General features: G+C 36.4%; 1 protein-coding gene across 4 annotated transcripts in view; it reads left to right on the top strand.

The window, feature by feature from the left end:
• The window catches only part of BNIP3 (BCL2 interacting protein 3), a 151,766-nt gene that overhangs the window by 35,897 nt on the left and 110,869 nt on the right, over nucleotides 1-5,000 (top strand). For 2 of the 4 annotated variants that reach the window (XM_067118875.1, XM_067118874.1), the window contains exon 1: nucleotides 3,242-3,376. The exons of 1 other annotated variant lie outside the window; for it this stretch is intronic. The gene's annotated coding sequence lies outside the window, so the exon portion shown is untranslated. Of the gene's footprint in view, nucleotides 1-3,241; nucleotides 3,435-5,000 lie in introns of those variants that run through there. One more of the 4 variants, XM_067118876.1, reaches the window with a different exon arrangement.

Below are 5,000 nucleotides of genomic sequence, written 5' to 3'. Positions count from 1 at the left end.
CTCTGACATGAGATTAAAAGGGAAAAACAGCTACTCAGTTTAAAATGCTGTTTGGTATATTAGCATCTTTTAGACATTGTCCTTAATGTTGTGTTGTTATTTATATGTTACTGATATTGTGTAATATAAATCCACAATTATATAGCAAACTAATTTACTGTGTAAAATGCTAAAGCAAAGGTTTTCGAACACCTGAACGTTGTTCCTCATTAGTGTTTAAGTTCAAACATTTTAACGTAAATGCACGATTGTGAATTTTTATTACACAAACTGTTTTTCACGAGTTTGTAACTTTCTTAGCGTTATTGATACTGTTACAACTGTTTTATCTTTTAACAGTTTTGTGGGGTTAAATTTTGATAACTGCTACATTATATATTTGCTTTAAACTGTCATGATAGGCTTAATTTTTAATAAATGATGCATCATATATCATTTATTTACTTTAAACTATCATTTTAAAACATCCTTTTACAAATGATTATAATATTCACTATAGAGTCCTGTAGGTGACCTCATCAACAGCACGTTTATGACCACTCTTGTTCCTCTACTGAATTCATTAGCATACGTCCTGCCTGGTAGTAAACCTTTACTTATTTTTGGATTTTATTCTCCTCCTGTTTCCTCTGTACTTCATTCTGTATCCGGTCATCACCAACCTCCCGTTTTGTCATTCTTACTACATGTTCAAACCACCATAATGTTGGTTTATTCTTTTCACTCGTGCAAAGCTTTTTCAAAATAATATTTTCGTTTCTTCATTTTTAATTCCTTAAGTTTTTCTACCATTTATACATCCTTGAAACTCCATTATTTTAAAATTTTATTCGTATACAAAAATAATACACTCACTAAGCTTCATTAAAACTGACTCCATTTGACGATCCCAAAATGTGTTCAATATGCATTCTGTAGTGAAACTCCAATATTTAATTTTCTTTACTTTATTTCTAAAAAAAAAAAATAAACCCACTAAATTCTGTTAAAACTGGCTCCATGTGACGATCCTGATGTATTATATTTTAAAATGAATGTTGCAAAACCCCATCTGTCTTTCTCATCTTAATCTTGATTCTGTGATTACTTTATCTCCTTCATATTGTCACCTTTCTTTGTATTATCTATTTTTCTATTTTCTATAATTGCCTTAACATCGCTCCTAGAAAGCCACCATTTCTCACTCAATCACAGACGTTTCATGGAGATTGTGCACTCAAGAATCAACTCGTTTGATATTCCCCTCATCATCTTCAACTCTAAAGCCTGGCATATTTTCATCACCAATATCCCTTTATTCCTGAAAGGGGTGGCAAGAATGTTTGGGATGAGTTCGCAAGCTCTACACCTTTCCAACCGACTGTTCAGGGGACTTATGTGTGGATGGCTTCCGTCATATCTTGATGGTTACCCATATAAGTAATGACCAGACCCGACCTTGCTTTTCCTCACGAGTCGGACAGACTTTAATATCAGCTTTCATAAATCTTTTACTCAAGAAAGTTTGAATACGTCTATATATTTCTCGTTATTGTATTTTTATCATATCTCACAAAAAGTACCATTGGTTTTGTCCCTCTTCTCTCTCTCTCTCTCTCTCTCTCTCTCTCTCTCTCTCTCTCTCTCTCTCTCTCTCTAGTTTGCAATTTTCGTGCATTCAGATAATAAATTTGATCATAAATTTGATCATAACTGCAGCGAAGACATGCTGTGACACTTCAGAAAATCTGAATGTTTCCTGATACGTACACACACGCACACATACACACGTGCGCGCGCGCATACACACACACACACACACACACACACATATATATATATATATATATATATATATATATATATATATATATATATATATATATATATATATATATATATATATATATGGCGGCCTTGCGTTTGCATTTTCTCTGAAGCCACCCACTGTTAGGGAGTGCATGTGCATGCATATAAAATAGTCTCCGCGAGCACGCGCGCATGAGTGTTTGTCCGCGTTATTATTCCTAAAGAGTCTGTAATTAATCTTCGATTAAAACTTGTTTATTTCCCAGTTTCTTAACACCTTAACCAACCTACTGAATTTACCTGTCCTCTCGCCCCCAGCAGTAATGAGGGAAACCCACCTCTCTTCCCCATGCGCACCTTCGCCTTCATGTGTTTCTGCCTGGTCTTGGCAAGGTGACATTTCGCGAATTCCTCCTTTTGCTTCGGGTCCTCTGCTGTGCCGAACGTAGCAGCAGCTCGACTGATGTCTACAGCATCACAAGGGGAAGGTGAAAGATGCTGACAGGTCGCAAGATAAATTGGCGTTTATATCAAATCGGTCTTGGGTGAGTTGTTAGGCAATTGGGTGGGAGGGGGTTGATAGTCGAGTGTTCATATGCCTAAGTATCTGTTATTTTACATATTTTTTTTAATTTGACAGCTTTAGGTGTTGATGCTCATTTGTTCAGACGTCAGCCTTGTTTGCTTTGGAGTGGTTCAGACTTGGTCTTATTTTTCTGTTCAGTGTTTATTAGTCTCCTGAAACGTCTTGTCATCAGGATACCAGGTGTTTCCCCGCAAGAATTTGTTCACGGAACAAATATTTAGATCCTTTTTTTAATACTGGGACTTTCCTAAAGTAAATCTCTTCCTAAAACGGACGAAAACCGAATGATTCACGCACGGCATCCGGATTCGTAGAGCATTTTTCGTTTCCCCTCCCGAGAGCGGTCTTTCTTCCATGACACCTGACGATCCTCGCGTACGCAAAACCTGCCCCTTCGGAAATCTGCTCAGTCTGATATTTCGAGAGATTCTCTGAAAATCGAATTCTCACCTTTACGGCTATTAATGAGAATTAACGGCCTTCTCATTAAAAAAAGGGGGAAAAAAATAGATCAAGGAAATACCTCAGGGTTAAAAAAGAAGTATATAGATGTGGCCTGCCAACAGACCTCCCCACGGAAGCAAGTGGTATCGAACTCTATGTAATATTTAGTCATGAGGCAAAGGGGCTGGTGGCTGCCTGGGAGGGGGGCCTTCCTACCTAGGGAGTTTTGGGCACCGCCAGGGAAGGAGAGGCGTGGCTTAGAAAAATCTCCTGACGATGATGGGCGCGGGCCGCTTGCAGAAGGAGGGCCCGGGGAAAGGGGCTGCCTCTCCTCTTCCCTCCCCCCCCCCAACACCCCCGCCTCCTATAACAGTGCCTATTGGTTGTTTCTGTGCATGTGTCACTGGTCACGTGTTCAGGGAAGCAGCGGTATATAAAGGGGGTCAATTAGGAGGTCGCGATAGTATTTGCTTGTGGTTCGGAGGGGAAACAGTGTCTCGCGCGCGAGCGCGTGGAATTTGCGTTACTGCGATCGAGGAATGCGTAGGGGTTGTACAGGTGCGTTTTCAGTCGTTAAGCTTCTTGCAGGTGTTTTGGTGCTCGATCAGCTTTGCAGGTGCGTTCAGTATCTCTGCCTTTGCAGGTGCGTTCAGTCGACCTGCTGTTTTAGCGGGCTCGTTCTACTGATCGAGTACCGTTTGCGTTTCATTGCTACTGAGACAAATGAACGACGCCCAGAACGCCTAAGTCACGTGACTTGTGACGTCAGTGATGTGAGTTGTGAAAATTACTGTTTTTCAGATGACAATAATGATGATGATGATGATGATGACACTATAAGTACAGTGACAATCCCAGTGCCTCGTGACTCACTGACTGGCAGAATATTTCCTTTTAACATTCCGACAATTGAATCAGATTATCTATCACGTGTCTTGAAACGCGCATGCGCGCTGAAAATCCTTCTTTCAATTATATTTGTCTTGGCTGGCTGAAATATCAATGCTGATTTTCGTGGATGGTGAACCATCCCAGATTTTACATTTTTTTATCGTGATTGATGGTGACTAAGCAGCTTTTGTGCGCAAACCATGGGTTGTGTCATTGCCTTAAGACCATGGTTTTGTCTATCTGTTTTCAACACTTAGTGTATCTACTTATACCTATTTTATTTGTTTTAAGTTATATGTTATTGAAGAGCATATATAAGGAACTTATATATATATATATAATATATATATATATATATATATATATATATATATATATATATATATATATATATATATATATATATATATATATATATATATATATATATAGCAGATTCGACACCAGTTTATATCCCTCTCGACGCCGAGTGCTTAAAGTAGGTTGTTTAACTTCGAAACCAAAGGAGCAGGTTCGAATCCTGGCCGGGCCCAAGGGATTGAAAAACTATAAATTTCTTTGGCTGTAAATTATTCCCAGGATATTTTGAATTTTATATTAAAGGATATTTTTGGCTTAATATTTGTGGATGTAGATAACGTCACGCGTTTATAAGTACAAATTCATATATATTTACTGTATATATATATATATATATATATATATATATATATATATATATATATATATATAATATATATATATATATATATATATATATATATATATATATATATATATAATATATATATATATATATATATATATATATATATATATATATATATATATATATATATATAAATTACCTTGAGACTCCATCATTCTATTTAACCTTAGTCACCTTTAGCAGAGCGTAGGCAAAAATACCAACCTCTTTTCCTTGGTGGCCCACGCGAATTTTGACAAGCAGCTGCTGTGTGTGTGTGTGTTTGCGTGTGTGGGGGGAGAAAGGTCCTCCCCACACAAACAGCTGTTTCGGGAATGACAGTCGTCGCTTTGTTTACGCTTTTGCGCCTTATCTTTGTTTATTTTTGGTTTATATGTTTTTTTTTTATTTAAGAGAGATGGGCCACTTTCATGTTATAATAATAAACTATTTATCTGTTTATTGTATTTTGGTAATAATAATAATAATAATAATAATAATAATAATAATAATAATAATAATAATAATAATAATTATAATAATAATAATTTCTTTTTCTATTGGGTACAACTAAAGAAAATTTATTATACATTAAACTTTGCT

This window comes from Macrobrachium rosenbergii, chromosome 16 (genome assembly GCF_040412425.1).
Source record: "Macrobrachium rosenbergii isolate ZJJX-2024 chromosome 16, ASM4041242v1, whole genome shotgun sequence".
In the NCBI taxonomy this organism is placed as follows: domain Eukaryota; kingdom Metazoa; phylum Arthropoda; class Malacostraca; order Decapoda; family Palaemonidae; genus Macrobrachium; species Macrobrachium rosenbergii.
This window is presented reverse-complemented; position numbering and strand designations above follow the sequence as displayed.